The following is a 21,747-nucleotide window of genomic DNA, read 5'->3' on the forward strand; positions in this document are numbered from 1 at the left end:
CAAGTGCAGCATTTTGGTGACCAACAGTATACAGTTGTACAGTATAGTAGTACATTGCTGTATCTTGCGGCTCTTTGTCAAGTATACTATCCATATCTGTGCTGCATTGTTGTTGTGAGCAGTAGATAGTAGGACAGTGCAGCATTTTGGTGACCAACAGTATATAGTTGTACAGTACAGTAGTCCATTGCTGTATCTTGCAGCTCTGTGTCAAGTATACTATCCATATCTGTGATGCAATGTTGTTGTGAGCAGTATATAGTAGGACAGTGCAGCATTTTGGCGACCAACAGTATATAGTTGTACAGTACAGTGGTCCATTGCTGTATCTTGCAGCTCTGTGTCAAGTATACTATCCATATCTGTGCTGCATTGTTGATGTGAGCAGTATATAGTAGGACAGTGCAGCATTGTGGCGACCACCAGTATACATATACAGTAGTACAGTACAGTAGTCCATTGCTGTATCTTGCAGCTCTGTGTCAAGTATACTATCCATATCTATGCTGCATTGTTGTTGTGAGTAGTATATATAGTAGTACAGTACAGCATTTTGGTGACCAACAGTATATAGTTGTACAGTAGGCCATTGCTGTATCTTGCAGCTGTGTCACTGCAAGTATCCATTCCATATCTGTGCTGCATTTTTGTGAGCAGTATATATAGTCGTACAGTGCAGCATTTTGGTGACCAACAGTATATAGTTGTACAGTACAGTAGGCCACTGCTGTATCTTGCAGCTCTGTGTCAAGTATAATATCCATATCTGTGCTGCATTGTTGTTGTGAGCAGTATATAGTAGGACAGTGCAAGTGCAGCATTTTGGTGACCAGCAGTATACAGTTGTACAGTATAGTAGTACATTGCTGTATCTTGCGGCTCTGTGTCAAGTATACTATCCATATCTGTGCTGCATTGTTGTTGTGAGCAGTAGATAGGAGGACAGTGCAGCATTTTGGTGACCAACAGTATATAGTTGTACAGTACAGTAGTCCATTGCTGTATCTTGCAGCTCTGTGTCAAGTATACTATCCATATCTGTGATGCATTGTTTTGTGAGCAGTATATAGTAGGACAGTGCAGCATTTTGGTGACCAACAGTATATAGTTGTACAGTACAGTAGTCCATTGCTGTATCTTGCAGCTCTGTGTCAAGTATACTATCCATATCTGTGCTGCATTGTTGTTGTGAGCAGTATATAGTAGGACAGTGCAGCATTGTGGTGACCACCAGTATACATATACAGTAGTACAGTATAGTAGTCCATTGCTGTATCTTGCAGCTCTGTGTCAAGTATACTATCCATATCTGTGCTGCATTGTTGTTGTGAGCAGTATATAGTAGGACAGTGCAGCATTTTTGTGACCAACAGTGTAAAGTTGTACAGTACAGTAGTCCATTGCTGTATCTTGCAGCTCTGTGTCAAGTATACTATCCATATCTGTGCTGCATTGTTGTTGTGAGCAGTATATAGTAGGACAATGCAGCATTTTGGTGACACACAGTATACAGTTGTACAGTACAGTAGTCCATTGCTGTTTCTTGCAGCCCTGTGTCAAGTATACTATCCATATCTGTGCTGCATTGTTGTTGTGAGCAGTATATAGTAGGACAGTACAGCATTGTGACCACCAGTATACATATACAGTAGTACAGTACAGTAGACCATTGCTGTATCTTGCAGCTCTGTGTCAAGTATACTATCCATATCTGTGCTGCATTGTTGTTGTGAGCAGTATAAAGTAGGACAGTGCAAGTGCAGCATTTTGGTGACCAACAGTATACAGTTGTACAGTATAGTAGTCCATTGCTGTATCTTGCGACTCTGTGTCAAGTATACTATCCATATCTGTGCTGCATTGTTGTTGTGAGCAGTAGATAGTAGGACAATGCAGCATTTTGGTGACCAACAGTATACAGTTGCACAGTACAGTAGTCCATTGCTGTATCTTGCAGCTCTGTGTCAAGTATACTATCCATATCTGTGCTGCATTGTTGTTGTGAGCAGTACAAAGTAGGACAGTGCAGCATTTTGGTGACCAACAGTATATAGTTGTACAGTACAGTAGTCCATTGCTGTATCTTGCAACTCTGTGTCAAGTATACTATCCATATCTGTGCTGCATTGTTGTTGTGAGCAGTATATAGTAGGACAGTGCAGCATTTTGGTGACCAACAGTATATAGTTGTACAGTACAGTAGTCCTTTGCTGTATCTTGCAGCTCTGTGTCAAGTATACTATCCATATCAGTGCTGCATTGTTGTTGTGAGCAGTATATAGTAGGACAGTGCCGCTTTGTGGTGACCACCAGTATACATATACAGTAGTACAGTACAGTAGTCCATTGCTGTATCTTGCAGCTCTGTGTCAAGTATACTATCTATATCTGTGCTGCATTGTTGTTGTGAGCAGTAGATAGTAGGACAGTGCAGCATTTTGGTGACCAACAGTATATAGTTGTACAGTAGGCCATTACTGTATCTTGCAGCTGTGTCAATGCAAGTATCCATTCCATATCTGTGCTGCATTTTTGTGAGCAGTATATATAGTAGTACAATGCAGCATTTTGGTGACCAACAGTATATAGTTGTACAGTACAGTAGGCCATTGCTGTAACTTGCAGCTCTGTGTCAAGTATACTATCCATATCTGTGCTGCATTGTTGTATTGAGCAGTATATAGTAGGTCAGTGCAAGTGCAGCATTTTGGTGACCAACAGTATACAGTTGTACAGTATAGTAGTCCATTGCTGTATCCTGCGGCTCTGTGTCAAGTATACTATCCATATCTGTGCTGCATTGTTGTTGTGAGCAGTAGATAGTAGGACAGTGCAGCATTTTGGTGACCAACAGTATACAGTTGCACAGTACAGTAGTCCATTGCTGTATCTTGCAGCTCTGTGTCGGGTGGTCTTCAGTATGCTGACTGTCGGGATCCTGGCGCACAGTATACCAGCGCCGGAATCCCGACAGCCGACATACCGACACTTTTTCTCCCTCGTGGGGGTCCATGACCCCCCTGGAGGGAGAATAAAATAGCGTGGTGTGCGTAGCGCGCCACTGTGCCCGCAGCGTGGCGAGCGCAGCGATCCCACAAAGGGCTCATTTGCGCTCGCCACGCTGTCGGTATGCCAGCAGTCGGACTCCCGGCGCTGGTATGCTGGTCGCCGAGAGCCCGGCCGCCGGCATACCATACTACACCCTCTTTGTCAGGTATACTATCCATATCTGTGCTGCATTGTTGTTGTGAGCAGTATATAGTAGGACAGTGAAGCATTTTGGTGACCAGCAGTAGTAGTACAGACAGTACAGTAGGCCATTGCTAATGAAATATTACTGGCATATAATTCCACACATTAAAAAATGGAGAACAAAAATGTGGAGGGTAAAAATAAGAATTTACTTACCGATAATTCTATTTCTCGTAGTCCGTAGTGGATGCTGGGGACTCCGTCAGGACCATGGGGATTAGCGGCTCCGCAGGAGACAGGGCACAAAAGTAAAAGCTTTAGGATCAGGTGGTGTGCACTGGCTCCTCCCCCTATGACCCTCCTCCAAGCCTCAGTTAGGATACTGTGCCCGGACGAGCGTACACAATAAGGAAGGATTTTGAATCCCGGGTAAGACTCATACCAGCCACACCAATCACACTGTACAACCTGTGATCTGAACCCAGTTAACAGCATGATAACAGCGGAGCCTCTGAAAAGATGGCTCACAACAATAATAACCCGATTTTTGTAACAATAACTATGTACAAGTATTGCAGACAATCCGCACTTGGGATGGGCGCCCAGCATCCACTACGGACTACGAGAAATAGAATTATCGGTAAGTAAATTCTTATTTTCTCTGACGTCCTAAGTGGATGCTGGGGACTCCGTCAGGACCATGGGGATTATACCAAAGCTCCCAAACGGGCGGGAGAGTGCGGATGACTCTGCAGCACCGAATGAGAGAACTCCAGGTCCTCCTCAGTCAGGGTGTGCCCCTGACCAAGTATCAGCTCGGCAAAGTTGTAAAGCCGAGACCCCTCGGGCAGCCGCCCAAGATGAGCCCACCTTCCTTGTGGAATGGGCATTTACATATTTTGGCTGTGGCAGGCCTGCCACAGAATGTGCAAGCTGAATTGTACTACACATCCAACTAGCCATAGTCTGCTTAGAAGCAAGAGCACCCAGTTTGTTGGGTGCATACAGGATAACAGCAAGTCAGTTTTCCTGACTCCAGCCGTCCTGGAAACTATATTTTCAGGGCCCTGACAACATCTAGCAACTTGGAGTCCTCCAAGTCCCTAGTAGCCGCAGGTACCACAATAAGCTGGTTCGGGTGAAACACTGACACCACCTTAGGGAGAAACTGGGGATGAGTCCGCAGCTCTGCCCTGTCCGAATGGACAATCAGATATGGGCTTTTTTGAGACAAACGCCGCCAATTCTGACACTCGCCTGGCCGAGGCCAGGGCCAACAGCATGGTCACTTTCCCTGTGAGATATTTCAAATCCACAGATTTGAGCGGTTTAAACCAATGTGATTTTAGGAATCCCAGAACTACGTTGAGATCCCACAGTGCCACTGGAGGCACAAAAGGGGGTTGTATATGCAGTACTCCCTTGACAAACTTCTGGACTTCAGGAACTGAAGCCAATTCTTTCTGGAAGAAAATCGACAGGGCCGAAATTTGAACCTTAATGGACCCCAATTTGAGGCCCATAGACACTCCTGTTTGCAGGAAATGCAGGAAACGACCGAGTTGAAATTTCTTCATGGGGCCTTCCTGGCCTCACACCACGCAACATATTTTCGCCACATGTGGTGATAATGTTGTGCGGTCACCTCCTTCCTGGCTTTGACCAGGGTAGGAATGACCTCTTCCGGAATGCCTTTTTCCCTTAGGATCCGGCGTTCAACCGCCATGCCGTCAAACGCAGCCGCGGTAAGTCTTGGAACAGACATGGTACTTGCTGAAGCAAGTCCCTTCTTAGCGGCAGAGGCCATGAGTCCTCTGTGAGCATCTCTTGAAGTTCCGGGTACCAAGTCCTTCTTGGCCAATCCGGAGCCACGAGTATAGTTCTTACTCCTCTACGTCTTATAATTCTCAATACCTTGGGTATGAGAAGCAGAGGAGGGAAGACATACACCGACTGGTACACCCACGGTGTTACCAGAACGTCCACAGCTATTGCCTGAGGGTCTTTTGACCTGGCGCAATACTTGTCCAGTTTTTTGTTCAGGCGGGACGCCATCATGTCCACCTTTGGTCTTTTCCAACGGTTCACAATCATGTGGAAGACTTCCCGATGAAGTCCCCACTCTCCCGGGTGGAGGTTGTGCCTGCTGAGGAAGTCTGCTTCCCAGTTGTCCACTCCCGGAATGAACACTGCTGACAGTGCTATCACATGATTTTCCGCCCAGCGAAAAATCCTTGCAGTTTCTGCCATTGCCCTCCTGCTTCTTGTGCCGCCCTGTCTGTTTACGTGGGCGACTGCCGTGATGTTGTCCCACTGGATCAATACCGGCTGACCTTGAAGCAGAGGTCTTGCTAAGCTTAGAGCATTGTAAATTGCCCTTAGCTCCAGTATATTTATGTGGAGAAAAATCTCCAGACTTGATCACACTCCCTGGAAATTTTTTCCCTGTGTGACTGCTCCCCAGCCTCTCAGGCTGGCCTCCGTGGTCACCAGCATCCAATCCTGAATGCCGAATCTGCGGCCCTCTAGAAGATGAGCACTCTGTAACCACCACAGGAGAGACACCCTTGTCCTTGGAGATAGGGTTATCCGCTGATGCATCTGAAAATGCGATCCGGACCATTTGTCCAGCAGATCCCACTGAAAAGTTCTTGCGTGGAATCTGCCGAATGGAATCGCTTCGTAATAAGCCACCATTTTTCCCAGGACTCTTGTGCAATGATGCACTGACACTTTTCCTGGTTTTAGGAGGTTCCTGACTAGCTCGGATAACTCCCTGGCTTTCTCCTCCGGGAGAAACACCTTTTTCTGGACTGTGTCCAGAACCATCCCTAGGAACAGCAGACGTGTCGTCGGAAACGGCTGCGATTTTGGATATTTAGAATCCACCCGTGCTGTCGTAGAACTACTTGAGATAGTGCTACTCCGACTTCCAACTGTTCTCTGGACCTTGCCCTTATCAGGAGATCGTCCAAGTAAGGGATAATTAAGACGCCTTTTCTTTGAAGAAGAATCATCATTTCGGCCATTACTTTGGTAAAGACCCGGGGTGCCGTGGACAATCCAAACGGCAGCGTCTGAAACTGATAGTGACAGTTCCGTACCACGAACCTGAGGTACCCTTGGTGAGAAGGGCAATTTGGGACATGGAGGTAAGCATCCTTGATGTCCATGGACACCATATAGTCCCCTTCTTCCTGGTTCGCTATCACTGCTCTGAGTGACTCCATCTTGATTTGAACCTTTGTATGTAAGTGTTCAAAGATTTCCCATTTAGAATAGGTCTCACCGAGCCGTCTGGCTTCAGTACCACAATATAGTGTGGAATAATACCCCTTTCCTTGTTGTAGGAGGGGTACTTTGATTATCACCTGCTGGGAATACAGCTTGTGAATTGTTTCCAATACTGCCTCCCTGTCGGAGGAAGACGTTGGTAAAGCAGACATCAGGAGCCTGTGAGGGGGAGACGTCTCGAATTTCCAGTCTGTACCCCTGGGATACTACTTGTAGGATCCAGGGGTCCACTTGCGAGTGAGCCCACTACGCGCTGAAACTCTTGAGACGACCCCCCACCGCACTTGAGTCCGCTTGTACGGCCCCAGCGTCATGCTGAGGACTTGGCAGAAGCTGTGGAGGGCTTCTGTTCCTGGGAATGGGCTGCCTGCTGCAGTCTTCTTCCCTTTCCTCTATCCCTGGGCAGATATGACTGGCCTTTTGCCTGCTTGCCCTTATGGGGACGAAAGGACTGAGGCTGAAAAGACGGTGTCTTTTTCTGCTGAGATGTGATTTGGGGTAAAAAAGGTGGATTTTCCAGCTGTTGCCGAGGCCACCAGGTCCGATGGACCGACCCCAAATAACTCCTCCCCTTTATACGGCAATACTTCCATGTGCCGTTTGGAATCTGCATCACCTGATCACTGTCGTGTCCATAAACATCTTCTGGCAGATATGGACATCGCACTTACTCTTGATGCCAGAGTGCAAATATCCCTCTGTGCATCTCGCATATATAGAAATGCATCCTTTAAATGCTCTATAGTCAATAAAATACTGTCCCTGTCAAGGGTATCAATATTTTCAGTCAGGGAATCCGACCAAGCCACCCCAGCGCTGCACATCCAGGCTGAGGCGATCGCTGGTCGCAGTATAACACCAGTATGTGTGTATATACCTTTTTAGGATATTTTCCAGCCTCTCAGCTGGCTCCTTGAGGGCGGCCCTATCTGGAGACGGTACCGCCACTTGTTTTGATAAGCGTGTGAGCGCCTTATCCACCCTAAAGGGTGTTTCCCAACGCGCCCTAACTTCTGTCGGGAAAGGGTATACCGCCAATAATTTTCTATCGGGGGAAACCCACGCATCATCACACACTTCATTTAATTTATCTGATTCAGGAAAAACTACAGGTAGTTTTTTCACACCCCACATAATACCCTTCTTGTGGTACTTGTAGTATCAGAAATATGTAACACCTCCTTCATTGCCCTTAACATGTAACGTGTGGCCCTAAAGGAAAATACGTTTGTTTCTTCACCGTCGACACTGGAGTCAGTGTCCGTGTCTGTGTCGACCGACTGAGGTAAATGAGCGTTTTACAGCCCCTGACGGTGTTTGAGACGCCTGGACAGGTACTAATTTGTTTGCCGGCCGTCTCATGTCGTCAACCGACCTTGCAGCGTGTTGACATTATCACGTAATTCCTTAAATAAGCCATCCATTCCGGTGTCGACTCCCTAGAGAGTGACATCACCATTTCAGGCAATTGCTCCGCCTCCTCACCAACATCGTCCTCATACATGTCGACACACACGTACCGACACACAGCACACACACAGGGAATGCTCTGATAGAGGACAGGACCCCACTAGCCCTTTGGGGAGACAGAGGGAGAGTTTGCCAGCACACACCAAAAACGCTATAATTATACAGGGACAACCTTTATATAAGTGTTTTTCCCTTATAGCATTTTAATATATATATATACATATCGCCAAATAAGTGCCCCCCCTCTCTGTTTTAACCCTGTTTCTGTAGTGCAGTGCAGGGGAGAGCCTGCAAGCCTTCCCACCAGCATTTCTGTGAGGGAAAATGGCGCTGTGTGCTGAGGAGAATAGGCCCCGCCCCCTTTTCGGCGGGCTTCTTCTCCCGTTTTTCTGAGACCTGGCAGGGGTTAAATACATCCATATAGCCCCCAGGGGCTATATGTGATGTATTTTTAGCCAGAATAAGGTACTATCATTGCTGCCCAGGGCGCCCCCCCCCAGCACCCTGCACCCTCAGTGACCGCTGCTATGAAGTGTGCTGACAAAAATGGCGCACAGCTGCAGTGCTGTGCGCTACCTTATGAAGACTGAAGAGTCTTCTGCCGCCGTTTCTGGACCTTCACTTTTCGGCATCTGCAAGGGGGGTCGGCGGCGCGGCTCCGGGACGAACCCCAGGGTGAGACCTGTGTTCCGACTCCCTCTGGAGCTAATGGTGTCCAGTAGCCTAAGAAGCCAATCCATCCTGCACGCAGGTGAGTTCACTTCTCTCCCCTAAGTCCCTCGTAGCAGTGAGCCTGTTGCCAGCAGGACTCACTGAAAATAAAAAACCTAACAAACTTTTACTCTAAGCAGCTCTTTAGGAGAGCCACCTAGATTGCACCCTTCTCGGCCGGGCACAAAAATCTAACTGAGGCTTGGAGGAGGGTCATAGGGGGAGGAGCCAGTGCACACCACCTGATCCTAAAGCTTTTACTTTTGTGCCCTGTCTCCTGCGGAGCCGCTAATCCCCATGGTCCTGACGGAGTCCCCAGCATCCACTTAGGACGTCAGAGAAATAGGAAAAGATCAAGAACCACTTCCACCTCGTGCTGAAGCTGCTGCCACTAGTCATGGCCGAGACGATGAAATGCCATCAACGTTGTCTGCCAAAGCCGATGCCCAATGTCATAGTAGAGAGCATGTAAAATCCAAAAAACTAAAGTTCAGTAAAATGACCCAAAAATCAAAATTAAAAGCATCTGAGGAGAAGCGTAAACTTGCCAATATGACATTTACGACACGGAGTGGCAAGGAACGGCTGAGGCCCTGGCCTATGTTCATGGCTAGTGGTTCAGATTCACATGAGGATGGAAACACTCATCCTCCCGCTAGAAAAATGAAAAGACTTAAGCTGACAAAAGCACAGCAAAGAACTGTGCGTTCTTCTAAATCACAAATCCCCAAAGAGAGTCCAATTGTGTTGGTTGCGATGCATGACCTTCCCAACACTGGACGGGAAGAGGTGGCGCCTTCCACCATTTGCACGCCCCCTGCAAGTGCTGGAAGGAGCACCCGCAGTCCAGTTCCTGATAGTCAAATTGAAGATGTCACTGTTGAAGTACACAAGGATGAGGATATGGGTGTTGTTGGTGCTGAGGAAATTGACCAGGAGGATTCTTATGGTGAGGTGGTTTGTTTAAGTCAGGCACCCGGGGAGACACCTGTTGTCCGTGGGATGAATATGGCCATTGACATGCCTGGTCAAATTACAACAAAAATCACCTCTTCGGTGTGGAATTATTTAAAAAAAAATGCGGACAACTGGTGTCAAGCCGTGTGTTGCCTTTGTCAAGCTGTAATAAGTAGGGGTAAGGACGTTAACCACCTAGGAACATCCTCCCTTATACGTCACCTGTGGCGCATTCATCAGAAGTAATTGACAAGTTCAAAAACTTTGGGTGACAGCGGAAGCAGTCCACTGACAACTAAATCCCTTCCTCTTGTACCCAAGGTCGTGAAAACCACACCAACTCCCTCAGTGTCTATTTCCTCCTTAGACAGGAATGCAGGCCATGTCACTGTCAAGTCTGACGAGTCCTCTCCTGCCTGGAATTCCTCCGATGCATCCTTGATTGTAACGCCTACTGCTGGTGGCGCTGCTGTTGTTGCTGCTGGGAGTCGATCGTCATCCCAGAGGGGAAGTCGGAAGATCAGTTGTACTACTTCCAGTAAGCAATTGACTGTCCAACAGTCCTTTGAGAGGAAGATGAAATATCACAGCAGTCATCCTGCTGCAAAGCGGATAACTCAGGCCTTGGCAGCTGTGTTGGTGTTAGACATGTGTCCGGTATCCTCCGTTAATTCACAGGGACTTAAAGAATTGATTGAGGTACTGTGTCCCCGGTACCAAATACCATCTAGGTTCCACTTCTCTAGGCAGGCGATACCGAGAATGTACAAAGACGTCAGAAAAAGACTCACCAATGTCCTAAAAAAATGCAGTTGTACCCAATGTCCACTTAACCACGGACATGCGGACAAGTGGAGCAGGGCAGACACAGGACTATATGACTGTGACAGCCCACTGGGTAGATGTATTGCCTCCCGCAGCAAGAACAGCAGCGGCAGCACCAGTAGCAGCATCTCGCAAACGCCAACTCATTCCTAGGCAGGCTACGCTTTGTATCACCGCTTTCCATAAGAGGCACACAGCTGACAACCTCTTACGGAAACTGAGGAACATCATCGCAGAATGGCTTACCCCAATTGGACTCTCCTGGGGATTTGTGACATCGGACAACACCACCAATATTGTGCGTGCATTACATGTGGGCAAATTCCAGCACGTCCCATGTTTTGCACATACATTAAATTTGGTGGTGCAGAATTTTTTTTAAAATGACAGGGGCATGCAAGAGATGCTGTCGGTGACCCGAAGAATTGCGGGCCACTTTCGGCATTCAGTCACCGCGTGCCGAAGACTGGAGCACCAGCAAACACTTGAACCTGCCCCGCCATATGCTTCAGAGGATGGAGGAGCAGCAAAAGGCCATTCAAGCCTATACATCTGCCTACGATATAGGCAAAGGAGTGAAAATGCACCTGACTCAAGCGCAGTGGAGAATGATTTCAACGTTGTGCAAGGTTCTGCAACCCTTTGAACTTGCCACACGTGAAGTCAGTTTAGACACTGCCAGCCTGAGTCAGGTCATTCCCCTCATCAGGCTTTTGCAGAAGCAGCTGGAGAGATTGAAAGAGGAGCTAAAACGGAGCGATTCCGCTAGGCATGTGGGACTTGTGGATGGAGCCCTTCATTCGCTTAACCAGGATTCACGGGTGGTCAATCTGTTGAAATCAGAGCACTACATTTTGGCCACCGTGCTCAAACCTAGGTTTAAAGCCTACGTTGTATCTCTCCTTCCAGCAGACACAAGTCTGCACATGTTCAAAGACCTGCTGGTGAGATACTTGTCAACTCAAGCGGAACGTGACCCGTCAACAGCTCCTCCTTCACATTCTCCCGCAACTGGGGCTGCGAGGAAAAGGCTAAGAATTCCGAGCCCACCCGCTGGCGGAGATGCAGGGCAGTCTGGAGCGAGTGCTGACATCTGGTCCGGACTGAAGGACCTGCCAACGATTACTGACATGTCGTCTACTGTCACTGCATATGATTCTGTCACCATTGAAAGAATGGTGGAGGATTATATGAGTGACTGCATCCAAGTAGGCACGTCAGACAGTCCGTACGTATACTGGCAGTAAAAAGAGGAAATTTGGAGGCCCTTGCACAAACTGGCTTTATTTTACCTAAGTTGCCCCCCCCCTCCAGTGTGTACTCCGAAAGAGTGTTTAGTGCAGCCAGTCACCTTGTCAGCAATCAGCGTACGAGGTTACTTCCAGAAAATGTGGAGAAGATGATGTTCATCAAAATGAATTATAATCAATTCCTCCGTGGAGACATTCACCAGCAGCAATTGCCTCCAGAAAGTACACAGGGACCTGAGATGGTGGATTCCAGTGTGGACGAATTAATACTCTGTGAGGAGGGGGATGTACACAGTGAGGAATCGAAAAGGTGAGGAACCGGAGGATGATGATGAGGTGGACATCTTGCCTCTGTAGAGCCAGTTTGAGCAAGGAGAGATTGATTGCTTCTTTTTTTGGTGGGGGCCCAAACCAACCAGTCATTTCAGTCACAGTCATGTATCAGACCCTGTGGCTAAAATGATGGGTTTGTTAAAGTGTGCATGTCCTGTTTATACAACATAAGGGTGGGTGGGAGGGCCCAAGGACAATTCCATCTTGCACCTCTTTTTTTAATTTTTTTTATCTCTGCATCATGTGATGTTTGGGGCCAATTTTTTTAAGTGCCATCCTGTCTGACACTGCAGTACCACACCTAGATGGGCCAGGTGTTTGTGCCGCCCACTAGGGTCACTTAGCTTAGTCATCCAGCGACCTCGGTGCAAATTTTAGGACTAAAAATAATATTGTGAGGTGTGAGGTGTTCAGAATAGACTGGAAATGAGTGGAAATTATGGTTATTGAGTTAATAATACTATAGGATCAAAATAACCCCCAAATTCTATGATTTAAGCTGTTTTTGAGGGGTTTTTGTAAAAAACACCCGAATCGAAAACACACCCGAATCCTACAAAAAAATTTCAGGGAGGTTTTGCCAAAACGCGTCCAAATCCAAAACATGGCCGTGGAACCGAATCCAAAACCAAAACCTGAAAAATTTCCGGTGCACATCTCTAATGTAGAGCTATAGAACAAATAGAATGCTACAATACGGTTATTTTGCCAAATAACCACATTTAAGGGTATTCTGACCATACATGAAGAGGGTATGCGGTTAACATACCGCCCGTCGGGTCCCGGCTGTCTCAATACTGACGCTGGAATCCCGGCAGGGGTACTATACACTGGCAAGGTAGGTGATTCCCCCCTGTATGGGTGTCCATGACACCCATAGAGGAAGAATAGAACCTGTGTCGAGATAAGCTCACCACCGAGCCTGCAAGGGGATTGGTTGTGCTCGCCCCCCCCCCCCTGCTGGCATTCTAGCGCCCGGGATGCCGACGTCGGTTTACTGTCATTTGGCATGTTTTGTAAGGGGCCCATTCATTATATTTAGCTAATGACCATCTGCTGATGCAGTCATCACACACCCTCATTTCTCAGCCAGCACAGCGATCATTTGGAGGTCACACATCCCACTATGTCAGACTGTAGCATATGATCAGCTTTATAAAGGTATGCCCTTAGGCCCCGTACACATGGGGGAGATGTGTGCTGAGTGATCTAGCTCAGACCGCTCAGCACACATCTCTCCCCCCGCTCAGCACTCAGCGCGATATGTGCTGATCGAGGATGGGGTGGGGGAGGCCGCTCATTTCACCCAGCGGTGAAATGAGCGATCACCACTAGATTTGGCAATCTAGAGCTGGCTATAGTGACGTGCGGGACCACGCATCACTGTTGCCAGCACCCTACACACGGAGAGATCCGTACTTAATTTCTAAGCAATCTAGCCAGATTGCTTAGAATTTAAGCACTGATCTCTCTGTGTGTACCTCCCTTTAGTAAATACCTCATGACTTTGTGTTATCAGTGAATATTATAAAACAATAAAGCATGAATATTCAGTATAAGAGGTTACAAAAACAGGTGGTAGTCATGTGACCGCCGGTCGGCTGACCGACAGTCACATGACCTCCTCCGTGAGCCCGATGGCTCACTATCCTGATGGTCGGCATGCCGACCAACAGGGACTATTTCCACTCGTGGGTGTCCACGATACCATAGAGTGGGAATAGATCCCGTGGCGACCGCAGGTCGCCACCGAGCCCGCAGCGTGGCGAGCGCAGCGAGCCCGCAAGGGGCTTGCTGCACTCGCCCCTCCCCGCCGGGATCCCGGCGTCGGTATGCTGCCGGGATCCCGGCGTCGGTGATGTGACCGGCGGTCAGGAGACCGCCGGTCACCCGTACTACACCCTACAAAAACACTTTGCAGGCATTTTAGAATGGCTGTAGTTGCACTGCCTGAATACACACAGGAAAGTGGGCAAGCCTGTGGCCTGTGGCAGAATAATGTGGAAACCCAAATTAGATTTAAAAGAGAAAATAGGGTTTTAGGCAGAAGTTACTACATTTATATGATTTGCAGGAATTTGACAGACAGGGGGAAGGCGACACAAAGCACTTGGTAATGCAGAGTGTGAGGGGGCGTATAGGAATGTGAGCTTTACTATGCATGCTGTCAGTTTAGTTACTGATATAGGGGGTAATTCCAAGTTGATCGCAGCAGGAAATTTTTTAGCAGTTGGGAAAAACCATGTGCACTGCAGGGGGGGCAGATATAACATTTGCAGAGAGAGTTAGATTTGGGTGGGTTATTTTGTTTCTGTGCAGGGTAAATACTGGCTGCTTTATTTTTACACTGCAATTTAGTTTGCAGATTGAACTCACCACACCCTATCTCTCTCTGCACATGTTATATCTGCCCCCTGCAGTGCACATGGTTTTGCCCAACTGCTAAAAAATTTCCTGCTGCGATCAACTTGGAATTACCCCCTAAAATACACACAATACTGTGTGCAGTAGCGGATCTTGCCACGGGCAAGCAGGACTTTTGCCCGGGGCGCCGCCATCCGGAGGGCGCCGCACCATGGCAAGATCCGCTACTGCTGTGCCCCCGGCTGCCCGCTGTGTCCCCCGCTGCCCGCTGTGTCCCCGCTGTGAAGGGAACTAGACGCTACGCGTCTAGTTTCCCTTCATGGAGAGGACCTTTGCTGTGCGGTGCGCGATGATGTCATCACGCACCGCACAGCATTGTGGGACTGACACAGACGCTAGGGGTCATAATTGACCTCTAGTGTCTGTCTATGCCAGATCCGAGGAGCGGCGCCGGCGGAGGTCTGCAGCGGTCGGGAGCGGGGATAGTAAGTATTCATTTTTTTATTTTTTTTTCAGCGGCGCTACTCTACTGTACAGGGGGCGTAACTGTCCACACCCCCTGTATGAAGCCACGCCCCTATTTCCCTCCTGGGGCGCCAAAAGGGCAAGAACCGGCCCTGACTGTGTGTCTGTGTTGTCCTGAGTCCAGTGCTGCTGACTGCTCTCTATCAACCATTCTGCTCCTTTTAGCTTTGCTGACTGTCCTGGTATAGGTGAAGGATGGAGTGGGTGAGGGGCGTGATTGCAAATAAAGGACAGCTATTTATTTAACTTAAGCAGTAGCCAGCCTAACACCTCCTGGCTCCCAGAGTCCCTACTGCACAGATGTATGTCACACTCTGGCTTCCAGCTGCCATTCTCCACAACACCCTCCGGACTGCCCTCACCAACACAACCTCAACATTAACCTACTTTCACAACACGGCTACTTTCATTTTGTCATCATTGCTACAAGTTACAGGTTACCGAAGAACAGCACACAACTGGGTGACATACAGCCAGGGACCACCTTAAGCATCTATTCAAATAAAAAAACAGGCAGTCATGTTATGGATCATCATTATTTTAAACCTTTGATATTAACTGTGGAAAACAAAAGTCTGCACAGATATCACAGTTTTATCAAGATCTAATTGTCTCTCTTAAAAGTCCCCTGCAAACTATCTTTGTTATCACTTATAAGTGTGTAACATATGGTATAGGTATACAGAAAAACAACTGTATCATTGTCTGACTGCCATAAAATGATTTCAACGTCTCTGGAACATTGGCCCTCATTCAGATGTGGATGGAGGTGCTATTGCTGCTGCTTACACAGAAGCAGCACGGATAGCACTAATATGGTAATGCAGCCTCCTGCTGCATTACTATTCCGAACTGCAGTACTGAGTATGGGAACTACCCCGGCACCATCAGCCGGCTGCGTGACCCATGGGATCGTGCAAGCTGGCGGCTGCAGCTGCTACCTGTAGGCCAGGAAATCTCCATATAATGACAAATGGTAAGGGGGGTACACACGTAGGGATGTGTACTGAGCGATCTATCACTGACCACTCAGCACACATCTCTCCCCCTGCTCAGCACTCAGGATGTGTGCTGAGCAGAGGAATGGGGGGGGGGGGGCGCTCACTTCACACAACAGTGAAGTGAGCGACCTGACTGGATTGTGCCTGCAGCACAATCTAGAACCGGCGATAGCGACACGCGGGGCCGCGCATCACTCTCGCTATGGGCATACACACAGAGAGATTCGTGCTTAATTTCTATTTTGTCTTCCAACATTGCTGGGTGATCATATCATACAATCCACTAAGAACCTAGCAATCTGGGGAACCATTATGTAACAGGTATCATCTATCCTTGTGTATCAATGCCTATTTCCCTATAGATTGTAAGCTTGCGAGCAGAGCTACCTCTATGTCTGTCTGTCTTTGCCCAGTTTTGTTCTATAACTGTTGTCCTAATTGTAAAGCGCAACGGAATATGCTGCACTATCTAAGAAACTGCTAATAATAAAAAATAATAAGCAATCTAGTCAGATTTCTCCGTGTGTACCCCCCTGTACTTTGTCCACTTGTGGTTCTGAATCACCCCCAGTGTATCTGAAATTACTTAGATCAATGCTGTCCAAGTAGGTGCATTGATGTTTTTGTTATAAATGTGTTCTCGGGAAAAATATATATTTTTAAAATCATATATTTATGCCAGTCTATGGAGCTTATCAAAGAAGTGACACAGTGAGCCAGGAGGACTACAAGTTGTGCAGCCCTGCCTTTGATTGTAAGCTCTCATGTGAAAGATCCTCTACCAATGGCTTGAATATTTGTTTATTCAACTTCTGTATAATACTATACAGCACCATATGATGTGCATAACTGTATTATAAAGCATGTTGTGATAACTATTGCGCAGAACTGAATACACAGAGTTGGGCATCCTTGTGACATCCTAGACATTAGAATCGTTATCCTTTTCCCCCGAAATGTTAATTTTATAAAAGGTGTTTATTTATCCAATTGAGCATCTGTGATATGTGGCGAGATCCACCTCGCAGCTTACATGAGTTACAAAGAAACTACTGGTAACGTCCAGGTACCAGATACCACAAGACCACTTTATAGGTCTTGTAGAGAATGGCATGGACTGTGGAGTCATCAGTCATTTTTTACACAGTTTTATCTTTTACTTAAAAAAGAATATATGTGGAGATGTGTATCGGCGCTGGGACGGTGTGCTCCCATCAGAATGCATGGGATCTGTGTCTCCTGCAGGGCACCGAGTCAGACAGCAGCTGGGGCAGCTTGGCTGTCCCCAGCGTTGGTTGTGCAGCAGCGGCAGGTGTCCGTTGCAGGGACTGTGTATTGGTTCCCTGCGCCGGACCAGAATCGTCAACGGATAGCACCGCAGCAGCGGCACTTTAAACTTGGCGCCAATTTGGCAGCCCATGAGAAGCGCCGGCTGCGGCATTTCAAATCCGGTGACCTCTGCGAGCCAATCACGGCTCGTGGAGTGCTGGCCAGTTACGGGCAGCCGTGGCAAGCTAATCAGTGCACGCCGTGTCATAGGCCCCACCCCTGGTGAGTGACATCAGATCCAGGAAGAAGATGTCCAGCGGCAGCTGGACGCGGAGAGGCGACGGCGGTGCCCCTGGCCAGGACTGGCCAGCGGAAGAAGAGTAAGGCTGAGGACCCGGAGAGGCCACAAGGGAAGGAATGAAAAAGAGCCCCCCTGGTGCCTCTCCCACTGGCACCTGTCACCTCCCCCCCCCCCCCCATCCTCGCTAGACCATCAGGGAATGGGCATTAGGCTCGGGGGAACAGACAGGGTCAGTGGCCTGTGGCGCAGTAGGCGGGCATTAGACCCGAAGGGTATAGTCAGGCATTAGGCCTATGTCCATGTCCATATGTAGGGCCCTAACATAGGAAGACCATGGGACTTTATTTAGAGGTATGACAAGTTACTATGACCCATTGAATTATACTATGTAATGGTGTATATAAATGAATTCATGTATTTTCCATTATATATATATTTAACTATGTATGTGGCTGGTAATGATTACATGGTGTACAGGGCTGATACTACTTATGGGACAGCTGGAGAGATTGTTCCAGAAACTGACCCTCACGCTGCTATAACGGTCAAATGGCAGAGACCGAGGAGAGCAGGTGCACAAAAGTCAGTTGGTGCTGGTGATGCAGGAGACTGGATGCAGCTGGGAACTGCTGAACACAGCCAGCCCCGGGAGCGGTGAGAGGAGACAAGTGACAGCCACTAGGGAGAACCAGCAGAACTTTACAAGGGGGAGCACGGTGAGAGTGTGACGCAGCCCAGAGAAGACGCAGTCGGGAGCCCGGAGTCTGCATAGTACCTGCCAGCTATCCTTCCAGGCATCGGGAGGAGAGGAGGAGATCACACTGAGGTATTGTGCCACTGCACCATAGCCAGATTAAGGGGGGGTCGCAGGGCATACTGTACCCCGGGCCCCCCTTTGTTAGAGGGCCCCCCAGCAAGAGCACACTAACATCGCTAGCTTTCCCTCTTATGCAGTAGCAGAACCAGACAGCCAGAATGCGAGCTGGGCAGCATGCATTGCAGGCAGAGTATCAGGTTTTATGAGCTACCAATTGAGCTGTCCGACCAGAGGAGAGATAGGAGGGTGGAGAAAGCTGTAAGTGACACGGGTATCACAGCTTCTTTAATTCCCTGACTGGGTGTCTGAGTCCTGTGTAATCTGTTATCTAATTAGGGTCTAGAGAGAGACACACATACAGAGTCCTCCTGAGTCCTGTACCAGTGTGTAAGTAGTACAGAGGCTGCTGCTACTATTCTTGCATGTGACAGGATAAATTATAGATCTGTTTTCTATGTGTATTTTAAGGTTGTTTAAGTTATCTTTGTTCCACTACAAGAAAATGTTATAAAATAGTTGTCATTGAATAGGTGGAGCTATAAACCGTAACCATGCATTATTAAACTATTCGTTTAAATCTAATATACCACATTGGGTTATATTTAATATACACAGTCCATACATCCTAATATAATCCAGTCCTGGAGGGATAACATGCTGTCTTAAGTTATCACTGCAATCACCTGTGTTGAAATACCTTTCTTATCTATTAAATAGTTCAACACAGGTGACACCAATCATGTATTAAGAAGGAAGTCCAGATATAAAGTATTTTGTCCCTCCTGGAATGAGTCATGTTGGGGGTATGCACAATCTAAAATACACTTCCCAACCTTCCACTGGGGGCCCCCTTGTCTTAAGTGCCCCGGGCACCCCCAAGGCTTAATCCGGCCCTGCACTGCACGCTGCCCCCGCAGAGTCTTCCAGGCAGGCAGGGGAAGGTGGTGTGACCCGGCGGAGAGCCCTCTTAGAGTCCTCTGAGCAGCAGAAGCAGCGAGAGGGGAAGCGGAGTTGGCCGGTGCTATAACAACATAGACACCAGTAGCAGCCTAGCAACAGCCACACACACCCTAACCCCGGGCCGAGCCACAGAGTGAGGCGCCTATAAGCAGTGAAGAAGTGGCCTATGCAAATGAGAGAGGAGGAGTAGGGAGAGCCCCTTACTGCAGCATCAATGGGCGGAGGTGTAAGTGTATTTAAGCTGATATTCATCGTACACCTTACACCAGCAGTACTATCGCTCTAGTCTATGACAGGAGTGGGAGTGATTATACTGGCGCTAGACAACAGATATAGAGGAGCCAACTATAGTACAGATAAATCAAATTTTATTGCATCATTGGTCCAGTGTGGATTGTACAGTATCGGTTCCTGCTCCATCATAAGAAATTAAGAAAGCTGGAAAGTGCTAGAGGGCTATGTATATGTACCTGTGGAACTGTGCCCAAGGACTATAGTAGCGCTGCATAAATATTTCTAGCAGTGTCAGTTACCAGTGTTGCACAGCATCAAATTAGCACTGGTGCAGGCGAATCGGAACATTAAGCAGCCCTGAGGATTAATTTTTGAAGGATAGGAACTGCTATGTTTACAAAGGGTGTCGTTCTGCTTAGGAAACAGTAAGAGCGGAGACCAAGACATTAAGCGCAGCATTTATATAAAGACAGCAAATAAAAGCAGAGTCAATAGTAAAGGGATAGTCCAAATTAATCTGCATTTTATAAATAGATGCTGAACAATTCACCTGTTCCATAAGTACAAGGTGAAGAGACTGGTAGTCTAAGTACAAGGTGAAGAGACTGGTAGTCAGCATATAAAAGACTCTACTGTTATGAGCCAAACTACTTCAAGTACACCAAGACTGTGATTGTATTTCATATATTGCTTCTAACCCGGATATCGTCTAAGGGACAGCTTAAACACTAAAACTCTGCAGGAACATAGAAGACCCTTGTGTTAGGAAATACACAGGAATACAGTTGGTTAAGGAGGTACAGCCGCCAGGGATCAGATATACCAACGTCCCAAGGAGTACCATATAAAATTGTATAGCTACAAATACACATCTACTGTGAAGGGAAAAATCCGATTGTTAGTGTTTGATACATGTAAGTTAAGAAATACCTTCTACTCAGCAGACCACAGAGAAACATTTGTAACATTATATAGGACAGTAACTGTTGCAATAATTTTCCAGACTGAGCCAAGAGGCCTTTCACTAGCTAAAGGGAGAATTGAAGTTTATGGTTTAGTAATGATGTTACATAGTCTGTACTAAATGCTGCTGTTTTCATAGGTTTATGGGCCCTATAGTGCACTATCACCCTAAGAGTACCCGGGTCACTCAAACACCTATAGGTGTTATTTCAAAGAGTATTTTTTTTGTAATGCATGCAGTTGGAAATGTATGGTATAGAGTATATAGGATATTCTATGATATAAAGAGATAAGCTGAGATAAAGATTTATTACAATATAATTTCAAAGTTATAAGTGAGAGAAGTGGTTGTGTTTTATTTGCCATAAATACTTACCAATAGGGTTAATTGAGAATCCAGTTGATGACCGTTGGAGTGAATCTGAAACACAAGGAAGAACAGACAGTTGTGAAGGTACAGGTCAAAGTGCAACCTAGGGGAAGGGTATTAATACATGCTCTTCATTGGCTTTCCCAAGCAAGCCTAAACTACATAAGTGCTTGGGTGGAGGCACGCCTTAGTAGTCACTGATAGTAACCCCCTCACTGCAGGGAAATAGTGGGTAGGAAAGGGTTACACATATCAGAGGGCATTAGGCCTAGGTGAAGTATAGCCCATTAGGGGGTATAAGGTGACCTTGGGCACTAGACCCAGGTCACCAGGAATAAGCCCACTGTAGGCGGGCTTGTAAGCCTGAGGCTGAGCCACATTGAATAAGAGTGATCTGAGCACTAGGACCAGGTCACTCCAACCGACCCCAAGTTAGGCAGGCTATAGGCCTGTGGGATAAAGTCAGGCCTGTGTGCAGTCAGGGGACACTAGGCCCAGTATAAATAGAGTGCCCCTTGCAAGTTTCTGAGCCATAGGCCCAATTAAGCAGCATGGGGAAGTGGGCAGGTTGTGCGGCTCCCACTCCCCAGTAATCTAAAATAAGTTTTTCCTCTGTGTGTTCAGCTCCACACACTTAGTCACAACAGTAAGCAGATAGGAATTTAAAGGGACAGGACATTGCTATTTCTTGTACTGTACTGTTGTGATTGTTGTTTGCAGGGCAAAGTTGTTATAAAGTTTGTGCATAGTTTGTGTTGCACCACATACACTGAGTTAGTTTGAGGGCTCTGTAATTGATGCTAGTGTAGCAGACGCACACTAGGTTAGCTGTTGGCTGGCCCTACACGGCTGTGGTTTGTTTTGCCTCCTTACAGGGACCTGTAAGTGAAGAGGAAGATTGGCAACAGTGA

General features: G+C 47.4%; 1 long non-coding RNA gene across 2 annotated transcripts in view; it reads left to right on the top strand.

The window, feature by feature from the left end:
* Positions 1-18,090: 18,090 nt before the first annotated feature.
* LOC134948846 (uncharacterized) overlaps positions 18,091-21,747 on the top strand; it is a 129,708-nt gene continuing 126,051 nt past the window's right edge. For both annotated transcript variants that reach the window (XR_010183047.1, XR_010183046.1), the window contains exon 1: positions 18,091-18,318. This is a non-coding gene — a long non-coding RNA (uncharacterized LOC134948846). The remainder of the gene's footprint in view (positions 18,319-21,747) is intronic.

This window comes from Pseudophryne corroboree, chromosome 8 (assembly GCF_028390025.1).
Source record: "Pseudophryne corroboree isolate aPseCor3 chromosome 8, aPseCor3.hap2, whole genome shotgun sequence".
Classification (NCBI taxonomy): domain Eukaryota; kingdom Metazoa; phylum Chordata; class Amphibia; order Anura; family Myobatrachidae; genus Pseudophryne; species Pseudophryne corroboree.